This window comes from Pongo abelii, chromosome 1 (assembly GCF_028885655.2).
Source record: "Pongo abelii isolate AG06213 chromosome 1, NHGRI_mPonAbe1-v2.0_pri, whole genome shotgun sequence".
Taxonomy (NCBI): domain Eukaryota; kingdom Metazoa; phylum Chordata; class Mammalia; order Primates; family Hominidae; genus Pongo; species Pongo abelii.
The window spans coordinates 46,572,874-46,592,847 of NC_071985.2; the positions used below are offsets into that span (position 1 = coordinate 46,572,874).

General features: G+C 45.4%; 1 pseudogene; it reads left to right on the forward strand.

Annotated features, from left to right (window-relative positions):
- Window positions 1–10,881: 10,881 nt before the first annotated feature.
- Window positions 10,882–14,945, forward strand: LOC100449329 (alpha-1,3-mannosyl-glycoprotein 4-beta-N-acetylglucosaminyltransferase-like protein MGAT4E; annotated as a pseudogene).
- The last annotated feature ends 5,029 nt before the right edge of the window (window positions 14,946–19,974 follow it).

A 19,974-nucleotide genomic window follows, 5' to 3' on the forward strand; every position in this document is an offset into this window, starting at 1 on the left:
GTAACATCCTTTCGGTCACCTTCATGGGTGGTCCTAGAGTCATGGGTGGATAGAAGGGGTTTCTTAAGACATTCTCTGGTTTTCTTTTCCTTTCTTTCTTTCTTTCTTTCTTTCTCTCCTTCTTTCTCTGTCTCTCTCTCTCCCTCTTTTTTTTATGCAAAGTCTCACTCTGTCACCCAGGCTGGAGTGCAGTAGCATGATCATAGTTCACTGCAGGGGCCAACTCAACTCAGGACCCAAGCAATTCCCCCACCTCTTCCTCCCAAGTAGCTGGGATCACAGATGCATGCCACCAGGCCCAGCTAATTTTTTTTTATTTTTTGTAGACATGGGGTCTCACTATATTGCCCAAACTGGTCTCAAACTCTTTGGCTCGAGTAATCCTCCCACTTCAGCCTCTCAAAGTGCTGGGATTACAGGCATGAGCCACTATGCCCAGCTCCTTCTCCAGTGTTCTATCTAAAAGGGTCTACCATCCAAAATTCTTTCCTTGGATCAGTAATGCCAGACCTCTATAAAGAACAGGAACATATGAATGAGACTAAGTGATGCTCATGTCAGAAGACACTAACAGTGCATGAGAGGAAACAAAAGTCCTTCCACCAGCCAGGAAATGGATTCGTTAAAGATAACTTCCTATGTGACAGGAAAAAGTTGATCGGCTAAGAACATGACTCATTTCTCTGTGATCTCATTTTTCCATTATAAGGTATTCATTCATTCCATAAACGTTTATTTGAGTACCTTTTATGTTTAGGCACAGTTCCCTTCTACATAATCAGCCAAAATGCCAGAGCATTCCTTTGTAAATACTATTAAAATTACTAAAAATAATTTGCTGTGATTTCTGCTAGCTTCTCTAGTCATATCTATGGGATTATAAGTAACTTGGGTGTTTCTGATAGGAAACACTGGCTATTTTACTAACATCTTTATTTCAATTTGACTATGAAATCTTTATTTCCAGAAAAATCTGATCCCTGAGTTCAACTCATGTGCAATGCCTGCAGAGGGGTTTTCACTACCTTGAAAACTATAATCCATGAAGGCAAGGAGAAAAGAAGAGGAAAGGAACACTGTAAGAGGAATACTTGGAGCTCGGCTTGGTGGCTCCTGCCTATAATCCTAGCACTTTGGGAAGTCAAGGCAGGAGGATTGCTTGAAGTCAGGAGTTCAAGATCAGTCTGGGCAACAAAGCAAGACCTCATCTCTACCAAAAAAAAAAAAAAAAAAAAAAAAAAAAAAAAACCCAGGTGTAGTGGTGCACCCCTGTAGTCCCAACTACTAGGGAGGCTGAGGCAGGAGGATTGCTTGAGCCTTGGAGGTCAAGGCTGCAATGAGCTATGATCGTATCACTGCATCCCAATCTGGGTGACAGAACAAGACCCTGTCTCAAAAAAAAATAAAATAAAATAAAAAGAGGAATACTTGGGAAGAACTCAAATAAAAAGCCAGACAGAGTGTCCTAATAAGTTATAATCAAAGTGGTTAGAAAGAACTAGAAAATCTGGAACCAGAATAATGGCATGGGAACAAATATAGGAGGTTGAGGTTTGGGGGCATCAGATGCAGGGGAATGTGTCAAGCATATATGGCAGCCATGAGAGTGCAGGGATCAAATCTTCACTGTGGCCAGCGTGATGGGCCCCACCACTCCCCTTTGGACCTACCGCAGTGTGGTGCCAAGGCTTCACTTTCCCTGGGCTGTGACTAACCACAGCAGAATGGTACTAAGCCAGCCCCTTTTGGCAAGATGAGAGACACCTCCGACAGGTGATTTTAGCCTGAGGACTCCCAATAAGCCTATTCCAAACTTCCTTGGACAACACTGCAGTCCTGGCCTTTCCCTAGCCAATCCTTTCTCTGTCACCTTCCACAATTGTCATACCTTCCCTACAGGCTGAATTTTCTCCCCGCCATTTCCTTCTCCCTTCACTAATAAATCTCTCTGGTGTCTAACCCCAGTTTTTGTGTCAGCTTCTTGGCAAGTGTGAACTAATGCAAATTTTGGTAAATTTCTGTGATCTAAGAAAACAGATGGCAAGATGAGGACTTGGGACTGGCTTATTCATGACTTTCAGAGACTTGTAGTAATAGAGGTTAAAATAGGCTAATAGAGCATAGCATCATTGTAGAAAAAAATACGCAGATGGCCAGGCGCAGTGGCACACCTGTAATCCCAGCACTTTGGGAGGCGGAGGCAGGTGGATCACAAGGTCAGGAGATCGAGACCAGCCTGGCCAACATAGTGAAACCCCGTCTCTATTAAAAATATAAAAAAACTTAGCCGAGTGTGGCGGCGTGCACCTGTAATCCCAGCTACTTGGGAGGCTGAGGCAGGAGAATCGCTTGAATTTGGGAGGCGGAGGTTGCAGTGAGCCAGGATTGCACCACTGCACTCCAGCCTGGGCAACAGAGCGAGACTCCATCTCAAAAAAGAAATATATATATATATATATACAGACAAGGCCAGGAGTGGTGACTCACGCCTGTAATCCCAGCACTTTGGGAAGCCAAGGCAGGTGGATCAGCTGAGGTCAGGAGTTCGAGACCAGCTTGACCAATATGGTGAAACCCTGTTTTCTACTAAAAAAAAAAAAATACAAAAAAATTAGCCAGGCCTGGTAGTATGTGCCTGTAGTCCCAGCAACTTGGGAGGCTGAGACAGGAGAATTGCTTGAACCTGGGAGGAGGAGGTTGCAATGAGCCGAGATCATGCCACTGCACTCCAGCCTGGGTGACAGAGCCGGACTCTGTCTCAAAAAAAAAATATATATATATATAAAATATATATATAAATACATATGTATATAAAATATATATATAAATACATATGTATATAAAAAATATATATATATATTCAGATCCATACTGATTGATAGAGGAGATGGTCAGATCCTTAGAAGGAAAGAACCTGGAACACTGAAACACACATGTCCTGTAACAATTCCCCCAGTCTTTACCCAAAGGGACCTACAGCCATCTATGAAGGTTTATGCAACTCTGGAATACTCAGACATTTTCTTTTCTTTTTTTTTTTTTTTTTTTGAGACAGAGTCTGGCTGTGTCACCCGGGCTGGAGCACAGTGGCGCAATCTCAGCTCACTGCAAGCTCTGCTTCCTGGGTTCACGCCATTCTCCTGCCTCAGCCTCCCTCCCGAGTAGCTGAGACTACAGGCACCCACCACCACGCCCGGCTAATTTTTGTATTTTTAGTAGAGACGGGGTTTCACCATGTTAGCCAGGATGATCTCGATCTCCTGACCTCATGAGCCACCTGCCTTGGCCTCCCAAAGTGCTGGGATTACAGGCTTGAGCCACCGCGCCTGGCCTACTCAGACATTTTCACAACTGTTGAACACAAGGTCTGAGTTGATGTTCATGTCCAGAGATTCAAAGCTTAAGGCTTAAGGGGGCCAGGTTATAAATGGAGTCTTTGCCAAAGTCATGCTTACCATGAGACCACTGGGTCCACAGACCCACAGTGGTCATTTTCCCAGACCCTAAGCAGGAAGTGATATATTTGTCTCAAGTATAAGTTAATGCATATTGGGGCACCATATTGGATCCTTGGCCTATGGAATAAGAGCAATCATAGTGGGGAAGACTAAGCCTCTGAAACTTCCCCCATCCTTGGCCAAGATAGTAAATCAAAAAGTATTATATACTAGGTTAGGGGAAGATGGCAGAGATTAGAGCCACCACTAAAGACCTAAAATATACAGAGCTAGTGATCCTTAGTGCATGTCTGTTTCATTCATTAGTCTGGCCCCTGCAGAAACCACATGGATCCTGAAAAATGACCATAGACAAACTCATCCAATTAAGTAGCCCTGATCACAACTGCTGTGCCAAACATGGTATCATTACTAAAACATTAATAGGCCCTTGGTTTATGCTACACAGTCACTGATGTGGCAAATGTGTTCTTGTCTATTCTGTTTATAAAAGGTCAGAAACATTTCATATTCACAGGAAATGACAATATTCATTCATATTTTTGCCCAAGAACTATGTTAACTCTCTGGGCCTCTATCACGATAAGAGTCCAAAGAAATTTAGACTGCCTAGACATCCCACAGAACATCATGTCAATCCATCACATCAATGACATCATGCTTATTAGGCAGGACAAGCAAGCAGTGACTTAGACGCCGGAGGCCTTGGTAATAGGGTAGGAAATAAACCCTGCAAAGATATAGATTCTTGCCCCACTTGACTGAAGTGTTTTTGTTTTGTTTTGTTTTGTTTTTTTGGAGACGGAGTTTCGCTCTTGTTGCCCAGGCTGGTGTGCAATGGCACAATCTCGGCTCACCGCAACCTCCGCCTCCCAGGTTCAAGCAATTCTCCTGCCTTAGCCTTCCCGAGTAGCTGGGATTACAGGCACTCACCACCACGCCCAGCTAATTTTGTATTTTTAGTAGAGACAGGGCTTCACCAGGTTGGTCACGCTGGTCTCAAACTCCCAACCTCAGGTGATCCGACCTCCTCGGCCTCCCAAAGTGCTGGGATTACAGGCATGTGCCATCACGCCCAGTTGACTGAAGTTTTTAGGGTTCCAAAGGTCAGGGGAATGTCAGGATAATCTCTCCAAAGTAAAGGACAAATTGCTGCGTCTTACCTCCTCTACCATGAGAAAGAAAGCACAGTGCATTGTAGGCTTCTCTGGGTTCTGGAGACAGTATTTTCCATGCCTGGGAATACTGCTCCAGCTCCTTTACTAGGCAACACTGAAAGCTGCCAGCTTAGAGTAGGTCCTGAAGCAAGAAAGGGCTTTACAGCAGGCCCAGACTTCAAGGAAAGAAGTCTTGCAACTTGGGCCATGTGATCCAGCACACTTGGTGGTGTCAGAGAGTGATGGGGAAAGATACAGAGTAGAGTTTGTGACAAGCCCCAGTGGGGAATCACAAGGGATTCTGGAGTAAGACCATACCATCTGCATCAGAGAATTATAGGCTTTCTGAGAAACATCTCTTGGCATGCAGTTGAGCCCTGGTGGATACACAATGCTTCAGCATGGGCGCCTGGTTAATGTGTCCAAAACTTCCCATTATGAGCTGAATTATGTCATAAGCTCAGAAGTCATAGTGTTGTACAGGCCCAGCAGCAATCCATCAAAAGGCATATCTGGGATCAAGCCTGAGTGGGTCAGGATATAAGTAAGCTGCAAAAGCAGGTAGTTTAGACTTCCGTGTCAACTAGCACAGTAGCACCATACCCTCTCCCAACTCACACCCATGGCCATATGGAGGGACCCATATGACCAGCCAGAAGAAAGGGAAAAGGCTAAACCTTGGTGTAAATATAGGTCTGCTCAATATGTAGGTAGGGTGGGATGCGGTGGCTCATGCCTGTAATCCCAGTACTTTGGGAGGCTGAGGCCAGCAGATCACTTGAGCTCAGAAATTCAAGACAATCCTGGGCAACGTGGTGAAAGCCAGGCATGGTGGGGCATGTCAGTAGTTCCAGTTACTTGAGTGACTGAGGAGGGAGGATCGCTTAAGCCCAGGAGGTCAAGGTTGTAGTGAGCCGTATTCATGCCACTGCACTTCAGCATGGGTGACAAAATGAGACCCTGTCTCAAAAAATAAAAATTGTGGATAGAAGCTGAAAATGGATGGTGGCTGCACGATAGCCACATTCAGGGGCAACCTGAAACACAGTAGAGAAAGAAAATCTTCACAATGGGTAGAGCTCTGAGCAGTGTGCCTGGTCATTCATAGTTCCTGGACAGTGGCCAAAGGTCTGGCTATCTGATCTTTTTCTGGAAGGAAAAGGACTAGAAGAGATAAGAAGGATGAGATAGAGGAACGTGGAAGGACAAATGGGCTTGTGTACAAAGTATGAAGAATTTTGTATCTTCAAAAGTACCCACCAGAAAGTATCCCCATGAAAGAGGCTCTGAACAACTATGTAGACAAATGACTCGGCCAATTGACATTAGCCAACCTGAAAGTGGCACTAGGACACATTAATGGAGTGGCTACTGTGGCAGATATGGAGGCTACATGTGGACTCAACAGCATAGACTCCCACTTACCAAAACTGACCTAGCTATTGCTGCCTTTGAATATACAATCTGTCAGCACTGGGGACTAATGTAAGTCCCCAACATGGCCCCATTCTTTGAGATGACCAAACAGACACTCAGTGGCAAGTTTACTACACTGGGCCTTTCTATCCTGGAAAGGCAGTGGTTCATCCTCATAGACCATCGTATTTGAATATGGTTTGTCTTTTCTTGCCCAGTGTCCCAGCCAGCACCACTATCTAGGAGCTTATAAAATGCATGACATCAGGCATGGAATCCCATACAACATAGCGTCCAACCAGGGGACCCACTTCACAGCAAGGGAGGTACAGAAGTGGGCCCCTGACCATGAGATCCACTGGGCATATTATATTACCCTCCACCTAGGAGCAGCTGGCCTCGTGGAGCACTGGAATAGCTTTCTAAAGGTACAGCTGAATTGCCATCTCAGAGATGACACTCTGAAACAATGGCATGCCATTCTTCAGGATGAGGCATATGTATTAAATCAGAGACCTCTATGTGGCTTCCAGAAGGAAGAATACATGGGTCTGGGAACCTAAGGGTGGACACAGGCATGGACCCCATGTACCATCACTTCAATGGCCCAGTGGGGGATTTTATATTTCCCATCCCTGCAACTTTGGACTCTTCAGGGTTGGAAGAGGTGATTCCCCAAAATCAGAAAAAGGCCTTCCTTTCTAAAGTGTATGGCTCCCCATTTGAAAAGCCCAAACTGGGGCTTTTATTGGTGGATTTTAGTTTCCTGCCATTCCCCTTGTGTAGAACATGATCTGTACCACAACCCAGTTGAAGAGGCCCTGGGCTTGAGATGTTCAGCTCAGAGATAGAGTACATTTCTGATACAAAGCTGGATCATTCAAAAAAAAAAAAGCCATCTTAAGCAAACAAACAAAAATAGGCCCTAGTTATTTTAAAAGGGTATGAGTAGGTAGTCAAGCCCCATCAGCTGGCTTGGGTACTAGTTAAGGATCCCCACTAGGCATTACATGCCAGTTGGGGAGCAGGGAAGGAACAGAGAAACTCCAGTAACTCTTGGCCTCCCAGGTTAGGAGGCTGTCCCAATAGGACAGACTAAACCTGATCATATTACCAATGAGCCTGGAGCCTCTGGTCCCAGTGGCAGCGTGGTCAGAGTGACTCCACATCTTCCTGGAATGTAGACTAAGGTCTGTAGATATCTACCCAGCTGTCTGACCCAATTTCTTTGAGAAGAGAGCTGGGACTGACTGTAGAGAGCCTGATACTCATTCAAAATATCTGGGATAAGGCCAAAATCAATGTAAGGATTAATGAGCTCCTCTCAGCTTCTCCCAGCCCTTTCTGATATTTTCTAACATCCCATGTAGAAGACAGGTTGAGTAGGAAACCCAATGTAGAAGAGAGGTTGAGTAGGAAACTCGAGGGCACCCAGCCCTGTTTCAGTAACTGCTTCTGTTTTGTTTTTCTTCTACTATATTGTCCCCCACCATTTTATATGAATCTGTCCATCACGCTGTCTTTTGCTGATCTTCCGTACATTCTAAAAGCTGTTTGTGGGGTGAAGAACAGAGAACACACTTGGTGATGGAGGTCAACATTAAGTTGGGTATCCTAAGGTCCCTGAGCTAAGTCTTCCCAGGAGTTAGAGTCTGGAAATGCAAATATCAAAAAGAAAAAGAGCCATGGCCAAAGGCAGAAGCAAGGCAGCATCTAGCAAGAGCAGACCCTTGATAAATGCTCCTTCCCTTCACTTCTCTTGGCCTCATTTCCTCATCTTTAATATAGAGACAATAATAAATACATTCGATGGCATTTGTGAGGACTCAGCACGAACACATTAGCAGGTAACTTCCCATCACCATCACCATCACCATCACCACTGTGTCTGGCAAAAAAGTTGCTCAGTAAATATTACCTCTCTCAACTCTATCTTTCTTTTTTTCTTGTCTTCTTTTTTTTGAGTCAGAGTCTTGCTCTGTCACCCAAACTAAGTATAGGGTATTGGCAGTGGTGTGATCACGGCTCGTTGCAGCCTCAACCTCCTGGCTTAAGCAATCCCCCACCTCTGCCTCCCAAGTAGCTGGAACTACAGTCGCATGCCACCACAGCCAGCTAATTTAAAAAAATTTTTGGTAGACACGGGGTCTCACTGTGTTGCCCAGGCTGGTTTCAAACTTCTGACCTCAAGCAATCCTCCCATCTTGGCCGCCCAAAATGCTAGGATTATAGGCATGAGCTACAGCACCTGGCCCATTTTCCTTTACACCGTATCAGAAGTGGTGATTGAAACATTTAATAATCTGGATGCAACAAGCATGCTAAGGCAGAGTCCTAGAAGCCCCCTGCAGAGCCAGGTCTTAACTTTTTTGTTGCTAAGGTCCTGAAAGGTCTGGGGAGCCTGAGGGAAAGGGCAAAGGTGGCTAGGACATGGGGCATGCCTAAAGACACAAATGTTTACTAGCTTGTTCCCAGGTGAACACCAACCCTGCATTACTCACAAGAGTCTTCACAATCTGGATCAAACTTCTCAGACTCTGCCAGGTGCAGTGGCTCACACCTGTAATCCCAGCATTTGGGGAGGCCAAGACAGGAGAATTGCTTGAGCTTAAGAAGTTTGAGACAAGCCTGGGCAACATGGTGAAACCCTGTCTTTACAAAAAATACAAAAATAAGCCAGGCATGGTGGTGCATGCCTGTAACCCCAGGTAGTTGGGAGGTGAGGCAGGAGGATCACTTAAGCCCAGGAGAGCAAGGCTGCAGTAAGCCATAATCGTGTCGCTGCACTCCAGCTTGGGCAACAGAATGAGCCTTTGCCTCAAAAAATAAAAATAAAAGGGAGAATGTTATGTATTGTTTTTCCAAAAAGTTCCTTGGCATTAATAAAGCTTGGAGAAGCTGGCAAGCTCTAGTTGATAAGTGATGGCTGTAGGTAAAACGAGTCCGAGTCTAAGCAGGTTGTTTCAGTAGCTACTAGATGAAAATGGTTTCAGGTTACAAAGGCAGTTTCAGCAGCCAGGCTTGTGCAGGATTACATTGTTGGAATGATATTATGTTCCCTGAGTGCTTTTCCCACCTGACTCTGTTTTTGTTGGGCATTTACTGGTTTATTATAAAGGATATTACAAAGAATACAGATGAAGAGATGAATAAGGTGAGGTGTAGAGAATGGGGTGTGGAGCTTCTATGCCCTCCCTGGGCTCACCACCCTCCAGGAACCTCCAGTAAACACTGGTGTTTCCCTGAGTTCTGTGAGCCCTCCAGCAAATTAATAAAGCCCAAAGAAGTGGCTGTGGGAACCCCAACTTAAAGCTGGTCAGTCAGAAGTTCCAGAGGCCTGGACTTTCAACTGGTGTCTGAAGAGGGGGGGTGGTCTTGTAGGACTGAGCCCTCAATCTCTGGGATCTGATGCTTTCTCCAGGTAGATAGTATCAGAACTGAACTCAGCTGGAGAACACACAGCTGGTGTCTGCTGCAGAACTGATTGTTGCTTGGTGTGTGGGAAAACAAAACAAAACAAAAACCACATGTGGTTTTTGATAAGCCTTCAAGCCACATTTTCTGTTAGACAAAAAGACGTTAGTGGATATAATATTCCCAACATGGCGAGGTCTTCTGTGTTGATTGTTGTAGTGTGAAAGAATAGAAAAAACAGCTTATGTTTTTCCACTCAATATGCAAAATGGTACAGTCACTTTGGTAAACAGTTTGGCAGTTTCTTTCTTTTTTTTCTTCCTCTTGTTATTCTTTTTTTTTTTTTTTTTTTTTTTTTGAGACAGGGTATCTGGAGTCCACCCAGGCTGGAGTACAGTGGCATGATCACAGCTCACTGCAACTTCCTGGGTCCAGGCGATCCTCACACCTCGGCCTCCTGAGTAGCTGGAACTACAGATGTACGCCAGCATACCCAGCTAATTTTTGTAATTTTTGTAATTTTGTAGAGATGATGTCTTGCCATGTTGCCCAGGCTGGTCTTGAACTCCTGAGCTCAAGGGATCCAAAGGGATCCCGCCTCAGCCTCCCAAAGTGCTGGGATTACAGGCGTGAGCCACTGCACCTGGCCAAACCTACAGTTTTAAAATATATGGCCTTGTAAGAACAACACGAATATAAGTAAAGTTATAAGTGTAGGGAGGAAGATCTGGAAATAAATTCCTAGCAATGGAAAAGAATGAATAAAGAGAAGAAAAGGGTGGCTCATGCCTGCAATTGCAGCACTTTAGGAGGCCGAGGTGGGTGGATGATTTGAGGTCAGGGGTTCAAGACCAGCTTGGCCAACATGGTGAGACCGTGTCTCTACTAAAAATACAAAAATTAGCTGGGCGTGATGGCGCATGCCTGTAATCCCAGCTACTCGGGAGACTGAGGCAGGAGAATCGCTTGAACCCAGGAGGCAGAGGTTGCAGTGAGCCAAGATCGCACCACTGCACTCCAGCCTGGGTGACAGAGCAAGACTCTGTCTCAAAAACAATAAATAAAAAATAAAAATAAAGAGAAGAAAAGGAAAGTTCAGCAGCCCACTGGGCAGTTGTGGGCCCAAGAGAGAACTGGAGATTTGAAGACCAATTTCTGGTGACGAGGAGAGCCCCCCCAGGCAGCACAGTGAGGCAGTATCCTGGGGATGGAGGTGTGGCATGGCAGCAGTGTCTCGTCCAGGGGCCCTCTCATACAGAAAAAGGTCATTCAAAAGTCACCTATGTCGACTGTCTTTGAGTCTGTCAGTTTGAATCTGAAAGTAACTGACAATTACTTTCCAAATGTCGGGGTTCGAGGTAAAAGACTGTAAAGCTGGCTTTGAAAGTATATTCCACCCTCCAACCCCACTTCATCAACAGGTGCTTGATATGAGGCCAGAGGGGCGAGCAGTCCCCATTCAGGGAGAACAATGGTTGTCAGGTGGGGTCTCCTAGGAGGGGTGGCTAGTTTCAGCTACCTCAGAGGAGCCCCTCTGGGACCCCATCCTTCATTAGAAGTTTTTCTCCTTGAATTTGGAGAAATCCCTCCTCTGTGATAAGCCCTCAAGCCACATTTTCTGTTAGAGAAAAAGACATCAGTGAATATAGTACTCCCAACATGGGAAGACTTGCACATGACTGGAAGTTTTTGGCCACTTTGAGGTTTCATCCTTCTTACTAGTCCCAGCATGGGGAAGACATACAAATAAGCATTTCCTTCGATCCCTCTGATTTGATTCAAAACCTCATATCTGCCTGACATAATCCTGGAAAGGATCAGATGCAAAAGTAATGGGGAACTAATAGAGAAGACCCAATTTATTGGTCAATAAATCCAAGAGGAGTCTTTGGCTTGAATTTGAAGTCTGGGGGAAAATATAATTAACTCCTTGATTTCCTCTTCTTGGTAACGCATCCCCTCTGGTTGGGTCTCTAAACCAGAGTGGATAAATGAAGGTAGCTCCTCCAATTTTACCTGGAAATGCAGGGAAGGGAGAAAGAAGGTGGAGGCTGAACAGAATCAAACTCTATGATCTTTGTCTTTCCTTAGATGGCACAAGTGGTGGGAAGAGTTGAACTGGGAGGGAAAAAGTTTAAAGAAATATTTAAGCAGTAGTGTGCAGGAAGAGGGATGAGGGGAAGGAGGTAGGAGGCTGCCAGGCAGAAGGAAATACTCAGATGCTCTCTGAGCAAGAGGAACTCAGGATACATATAACCAGTTCACATTTCTTTGCAGAGATGCTCCCAGTCCCAGCACCATGCACTGCTGCCTATGGAGATATATCACTGTTGCTGTGTCCTTAGCCATCCTGGTCTTCATTCTCCAAGAGAATAAAGAGAAGCATGTTGAATACAGTGTATTATTGGTGAGTACCAGAAATCAAGGCTGCAGCAATTTGTCAACGCTTCACTAGGAGGGAAAGTTTCTCAAATTTGTGAAACACTCTAGTCTCATCATAGGAGTTCTAAGGAGAGAACATGTGAAGAATCAGGAGAATGTCAGAAAAAAATATGAACCAGCCTTTAAATATGGGTGAGATTTGACTAGGGGAAGGGAGGAAGAAAGGGTACTCCAGGTGTGGACAGGGCAGTGATCAGCCACCTCTAGAGGACCAGGCTTACTGGCAAGACCAGCAGGTGATGAGGACCACCTGGGTGCTGGCCACCTCCCAACCAGGACCTAGCATGGAGATGTTATTTTTCCCATTTCTCACATGAAGGATTGGAAATCCCTTCCCCAAGTGGACAACATCTGCAAGTGAGAAGACCAAACCCCACACAGTTCCTGACCAGGCTTTGAAATCCACATTTTTCCTAAAACACCTCAGACCAGCTGGAGCTAAGCACAGGGCAGGTGTGGTGAATGGTTCAGAAATGTGTGCACGGTCAGATTTGAGCAAAAGAAAGGACTCTAGAATTGAGGCACTGGGGCCTATGTTCCTTGAGGACAAGACCAGGCACCAGGCGCCAGCATATCTCACAGAACCTAGCCCAAGCCTAAGTCGAGGTAGACGACACTGGCCAGCCTGACAACTGTGGGGGCAGGCAAGTGCTTACTCCACACAAGCCTTAGCCCTTCCCGCAGGCACTCCACACAAACCAGGGAGCCCCACTTCCCAACCTAGGACCCACGGCCTCTACTGGAAAGGCGTGTGTGGTCTCATGATGAGGTGGGGCAAGCGGTTCCCTGAGCCCCACACTCGGCTTCCCTGGGCACAGGAAGCTGGGGCTTGCCCAGCCTGTCCTAAAAGGGGGATCTGCTCCTCAATTGTCTCCAGAGAATCTGGGGGTGAACCTCAGGACTGACATATCTTATCCTCAGAAGGAAAAGGAGGACATAGCTTGGCAAATAGCTGTCAAACAAATCAGCTCTGAAAGCAAGAACCATCTGCGAACCTTCAAGGAGATGCAGAGACTCCCCTCTTCTCCAACATGCCGGCTACAAATCCCTGGCTGGAGCCCCTCCCCAGGAAAAGATGAGTACCTGGGAGGGAGTGGCCTGACTGGGAGATCAGCCAGGGTATTTTAGCCAGAAAAAGGAAGGAGGGTTGAAAAGGGAGCTGACTGGCCTGTGGCAAGGAAAGAGTGTGTGTGCTCTGAGGCAGGGCCATGCTGTGGAATTTGGTCTGTGTTATGATCCTGAGTGTGTTTTCCTCCCACCTGGTCACCCCTTGAATGACCAACAGGACAGAAGGGCCATAATGACCCTGGGAAGGAGCTGTCCCATAGTGAAGCTCAGTCATGGTCGGCCCCCAGGGAGGGGAAAATAGGAAGGGGGAGGAGCCAGAGGGAGTGCGGGAAAAGGCACTGGATAGAGGGTAGGCAAAGAGGGCCATGTGGACTTCAGATCTCAGTGCAGTAGACTGTTGGACCCTTGGGTTTACATAGATTTCCAGAGATCCTCTAATCCAGGTCTGGTTGACCTGTGGTAGCTGAGATAACTCTGAAGGTCAAGGCCAGGCTAAGATACTTTGCCAAGCCAGCAATTTACCTTTGGTACCCGGCAGTCTTGCCCATGAGAGAGAGCCTTGCCCTTCATAAAGCTTCCCCAAGAGCCTTTCAAATATTGACCAAAATACTTTGACCAAATAAAATCACATCACAATTTCTGATCAGATATTAACCTCCCATCTGGACTACATGCCCCAGGAAAAGGAATGTGAATTGTCACTGGGATCGGCATAAGGAGAAGACCTGGGAGGAGAGTCCTAGGAACTCTTCACCATCCTGAAGTGCTCATGTGCCTCATGTCTCCCCCAGGACTGCTGACCGTGGGGATTGCCTCAATGCAGCATCCTCGTGGGAGCTACCTCTTGGACATCCTGTAGTCCGTGTTCCAAGCTTCCTCAGAACGTGAGCTGGAGTATATCATGGTGCTGGTCCACCTGTCAGGTCCTGACCCTGAATGGCTTGGCCAAACAGCTGCCAATATTTCAGGTCTCCTCACACCACAGACTGGGGCCAGGAAGCTGCTGGTGATCCATGGTAGCTCCCCCCTCCCAGGAGATCTGAGTGACGTTAATCACTCGTCACCCTGTGAAGCCCTCTGTTCCAGACAGAAAGTAGATCATGCCCTCCTCATGAACTTTGCTAGTAACCTCTCTGATTACTTTCTATTGGTGGAAGATCATATTGATTGCACCCCCAAATTCGCTGCTGCCATCTCTTCAGCCTTATCAGCCTGGAAAGAACTACCTTGGGTGATCCTGGAGTTCTCCCACCTGAACATCTCTGGGAGAGTTTTCCGCACCAGTGACCTCTCCCGCCTGACCGCTTTTCTCCTCCTCTTCCATAAGGACACTCCTACTCACTTGCTTCTCTCTGAATTTCGTCTTCTCTTGGCCCAGAATGTTCCTATTCATTTCAGTCCCTCTGTCTTCCACCACACAGGCGATTATTCTGTGTTTGATGACATATGCTTTCTTGTGGAGAAGGACAGGGTCTTTGGTGAACCAGACAACCCTGTTGCTACTGTCCTTACTGACATTGTATCAATGTTGGCTGTGATTCCACAATACACTTATACACTGAACAAGGAGGGCTACTCTACCTTAAATGCTTTAAAAGGAAACTGCTTGACAGTGATTCTGGACAGGCCACAAAAGTCACCCAGACAGCGGTGCTGATAGGCTCCGACAAAGACGGGAGGTACCAACTGCAGCAGGGACAAGTGGAACTGGGCTATGACCCCCAGGAGGATCCCAAAAGCTGTGCTCGCTATGCCCTGCTAGGGCCACTGGTGGGAGGAAATTTGGACCAGGTAGTATTTTCTGAAGAAGAGTCTGTGGAAGAGTTGAGTTGTATCCGGCTGCTGGTGTTGGCATCTCAAGAGTCTTGACTCCTGATCAAGCAGATCAAAGTCTGGATTGAGCCTGAGGAAGAGGAGAGATAGAGGGCACAATGGGGATTCTGGAAGAATTGGGTCTGAGAAAGGAATCTGTGTGGTTGGGAAGAAATAAATCCAGGCACCAATCAAAGGCTACTCATTCTTAGTAGGGTGGTCATACAATTTTTGCTCAAACTAGGACACTTTTTTTTTTTTTGAGACGGAGTTTTGCTCTTGTTGCCCAGGCTGGAGTGCAATGGCACAATCTCAGCTCACCGCAACCTCCGCCTCCCAGGTTCAAGCGATTTTTCTGCCTCAGTCTCCTGAGTAGCTGGGATTACAGGCATACACCACCACACCTGGCTAATTTTTTTGTATTTTCAGTAGAGACGGAGTTTCTCCATGTTGGTCAGGCTGGTCTCAAACTCCCGACCTCAGATGATCCACCTGCCTCAGCCTCCCAAAGGTCTGGGATTACAGACGTGAACCACTGCGCTCAGCCCAAACTAGGACACTTTTGAAAGTGAAAGGAAGCACTCTTAAAAACTGCACTAGAACAGGAGATATAAACCAGGACTGTCCTGGGCAAAATGAGATGTAATGTCCCCATAATGACGAGTTTGAAGATAGATGACACAGTCTGATGAGGGGTGAAGCCAAGACAACATCCTTCTGGCTTCCAGGTGCCAGGGAGAGGGAAGGTGTCACCATGAACTGCCTTGTTCTTGTCTATATACAGGTATAATGCCCTCGGATCTCTCTTTGAGGGAATTATTGCTCTATAGTTGGCAATAGTCTTAATAGTATATTAATGAGGATGGAACTGACTTTAGTTCACATCTGTAGACCCAAACCTCCAATGTACCAAGGTTGAGACCTTTCCAGAGCAAAGTTTGCTGAGCTGGGTTTCAGGAATGGATGCTTCAAGTATCCGTTAATTTCCTAGAACTATGTGCAAAATTTGTTGTAGGCTCATATGTGCATTTTTTCTAAGGAGAAGATACTTTACTTTCATTCAAGCATTGATATGTTCCATATCTTCTCCTAAAAAGTTAAGAATAGGGCCGGGCACGGTGGCTCACGCCTGTAATCCCAGCACTTTGGGAGGCAGAGGCAGGCGGATCACGAGATCAGGAGATCGAGACCATCCTGCCTAACACGGTGAAACCCTGTCTCTGCTAAAAATACAAAAACATTAGCCGGGCATGGTGGTGGGCATCTGTAGTCCCAGCTACTTGGGAGGCTGAGGCAGGAGAATGGTGTGAACTCAGGAGGCAGAGCTTGCAGTGAGCTGAGATCGCGCCACTGCACTCCAGCCTGGGTGACAGAGCGAGACTCTGTCTCAAAAAAAAAAAAAAAAAAAAAAAGAGTTAAGAATAGCTAAACCAGCAGCTGTAACCTTCTTGAGGGAAGAAACAATATGTCACTTACAGCAGAATCTTCCTATTTCCTTTGGAAAATAAGAAGTTGGGCTCACAGGCTCACACATTCTTTCATGTATCTAATCAGCAAATATCTGGATGCATACTTAGTGTTGGATGCTTTTAAAGACGTATGAATAATAAGATGAACCAAATATTGATGACAGCAGTAAGGGACTTAACAGCAAAAATCAGTAATCACACCCGTAATCCCAGCACTTTGGGAGGCCAAGGCTGGTGAATCACCTGAGGTCAGGAGTTTGAGACCAGCCTGGCCAACATAGTGAAACCCCGTCTCTACTAAAAATACAAAAATTAGCCAGGCATGGTGGCATGCATCTGTAATCCCAACTACCCAGGAAGTTTAGGCAGGAGAATCGCTGGAACCCGGGAGGCAGAAGCTGCAGTAAGCCAAGATCACGCCACTGCACTCCAGTCTGGGCCACAGAGCAAGACTCAAAAAAAAATAAAGAAAGAAAGAAAAGAAATTAGTAAATGTTAAGGCCGGGCGTGGTGGCTCACACCCATAATCTCAGCAGTTTGGGAGGCCGAGGGGGGTGGATCACAAGGTCAGGAGTTTGAGACCAGCCTGACCAACATGGTGAAACCCCATCTCTATAAAAAAATACAAAACTTAGCCGTGTGTGGTGGTGCGCACCTGCAATCCCAGCTACTCGGGAGGCTGAGGCAGGAGAATTGCTTGAGCCCGGGAGGCGGAGGTTGTAGTGAGCAGAGATTGCCCCACTGCACTCCAGCCTGGGTGACAAAGTGAGACTCCATCTCAAAAAAAAAAAAAGAAAGAAATTAGTAAATGTTGGCTGGGCACAGTGGCTTATGCCTGTAATCCCAGCACTTCATGAGGCCAAGGTGGGTGGATCACCTGAGGTCAGGAGTTCAAGACCAACCTGGCCAACATGGTGAAACCCCATCTCTACTAAAAATACAAAAACTAGCCAGGCGCCATGGCAGGCACCTGTAGTCCCAGCTACTCGGGAAGCTGAGACAGGAGAATCGCTTGAACCGGGGAGAGGGAGGATGGAACTGACTTGGCAGTGCCAAGATAGCGTCACTGAACTCCAGCCCGGGCAACAGAGTAAGACTCCCTCTCAAAAAAAAAAAGGAAGAAAGAGAGAAAGAAAGAAAGAAAGAAACAAAGAGAGAAAGAAAGAGGGAGAGAGAGAGAGAGAAAGAGAGAGAGAGAAAGAAAGAAAGAAAGAAAGAAAGAAAGAAAGAAAGAAAGAAAGAAAGAAAGAAAGAAAGAAGGAAATTAGTAAATGTACAGGGAGCTAAAATTGTTTTAACTTACACTGAAACAGTAATTTCTTGTTTGTGTATAGATTTCTAAATATATAACTATATACTGAAGTGTTCGTTTTTAAATATTTTTAATATGTGTGCATACATGTTTATATATTGAGAAAGAGGGATGCTAATCAGGGTTAAAGTATTCTAAGTTTCTAGTTCAATGGAAAAGTAATCATAGTAACTATAAACATTAAGTAAAAATATTTGTGTTAAATTTTTAGGATAATTCCAAATGCTAGAAATAGTGTTTAATGCCCAGACTAGAGAGAAAAAGAAATGTAATGGGGAAGAAAAGAAAAACTCAACCAATCCCAATCTTTTTAGGCAATAAAAGAGGGAATAAAAATAAAAATAAAAGGTATGTGCTGTGACATAAATCACATTCGAGATAAACAAACCCATAAATATAAATATAATCTATTAAAAACAGAAATTAACTACATTTTGGCATTAGCCAAAAACAGACTGTCTTACTCAGAAAACAAATACAGCTTTTCCTGTCAATAAGAGGCTCACCTGAATCTAATAACTTTTAAAAAGTTGGAGGTAACAGCATGGAAAATTATACAGGTATATCTTGCTTTACTGCATTTCACTTTAAAATGCACTTTGCAGATATTGTGTGTTTTACAAATTGAAGGTCTGTGGCAACCCTGCATTGATCAAGACTATCAGTACCATTTCCCCAATAGCATGTGTCACTTCATGTCTCTGTGTCACATTCTGGTAATTCTCAAAATATTTCAAACTTTTTCATCATTATTATTATATCTGTCATGGTGATCTGTGGTCAGTGATCTTTGATGTTACTAATGTTATTTGGGGGTGCCATGAACTAACCCTTATAAGACAGCAAAGTTGATAAATAAATGTTGTGTGTGTTCTGACTGCTCCACCAATCAGCCAGCCACTCCCCATCCCTCTCCTTCTCCTTGGGCCTCTCTACTCCCTGAGACACAATATTGAAAGTATGTCAACTGGCCAGGTGCGGTGACTCACGCCTGTAATCCTAGCACTTTGGGAGGCCGAGGCAGGCAGATCACCTGAGGTCAGGGGTTTGAGACCATCCTGGCCAACATAGTGAAACCCCATCTCTACTAAAAATATAAAAATTAGCCAGGCATGGTGGCACATGCTTGTAATCCCAGCTACTCAGAAGGCTGAGGCAGGAGAATCATTTGAACCTGAGAGGCAGAGGTTGCAGTGAGCCGAGATCATGTCACTGACTGCACTCCAGCCTGGGCAACAGAGCAAAACTCCATCTCAAAAAAAAAAAAAAAAAAAGAGGCCGAGCACGGTGGCTCACACCTGTAATCTCAGCACTTTGGGAGGCTGAGGCAGGGAGATCACCTGAGGTAGGGAGTTCGAGATCAGCCTGACCAACATGGAGAAACCCCATCTCTACTAAAAATACAAAATTAGCCGGGCGTGGTGGCACATGCCTGTAATCCCAGCTACTCGAGAGGCTGAGGCAGGAGAATCACTTGAACCCGGGAGGCGGACGTTGTGGTGAGCCGAGATGGTGCCATTGCACTCCAGCCTGGGCAACAAGAGTGAAACTTGGTCTCAAAAAAAAAAAAAAAAAGAGAAAGAAAGAAAAGAAATTATGCCAATTAATAACCCTACATTGGCCTCTAGGTGTTAAAGTAAAAAGAAGAATCACATGTCTCTCTCTTTAAATCAAAAACCAGAAATGAAGCTTAGCGAGGACAGCATGCAAGACAGGCTGAAAGCTAGGCCTCTTGTGTCAAACAGTTAGCTAAGTTGTGAATGTAGATAAAAAGTTTCTGAAGGAAATTTAAAGTGCTACTCCAGTGAACATATGAATGATAAGAAAGTGAAACAGACTTATTGTTGACAGGGAGAAAGTTTGAGTGGTCTGGATAGCTCAAACCAGCCAAAACATTCCCTTAAGCCAAAGCCTCATCCAGAGCAAGGCCCTAACTCTCTTCAATTCTATGAAGGCTAAGAGAGGTGAGGAAGCTGCAGAATAAAAGTTTGAAGCCAGCAGAGATTGGTTCATAAGTTTAAGGAAAGAAGCCCTCCCCATAATATAAAAGTGCAAGGTAAAGCAGCAAGAGCTGAAGTGTAGCAAGTTATCCAGAAGATCTAGCTAAGATCATTAATGAAAGTGGCTACACTAAACAACAGATTGTCAATGTGAATAAAACAGCCTTCTAATGGAAGAAGATGCCATCTAGGACTTTCATAGCTAGAGAGGAGAAGTCAATGCCTGGCTTCAAAATGTTAAAGGACAGGCTCACTCTCCTGTTTGGGGCTAATGCAGCTGGTGGCTTTAAGTTGAAGCCAATGCTCATTTACCATTCAAAAAATCCTAGGGCCCTAAAGAAATAGCTAAATCTACTCTACCTGCGCTCTAGAAATGGAATAACAAAGCCTGGATGACAGCACATCAGTTGATACCATGGTTTGCTG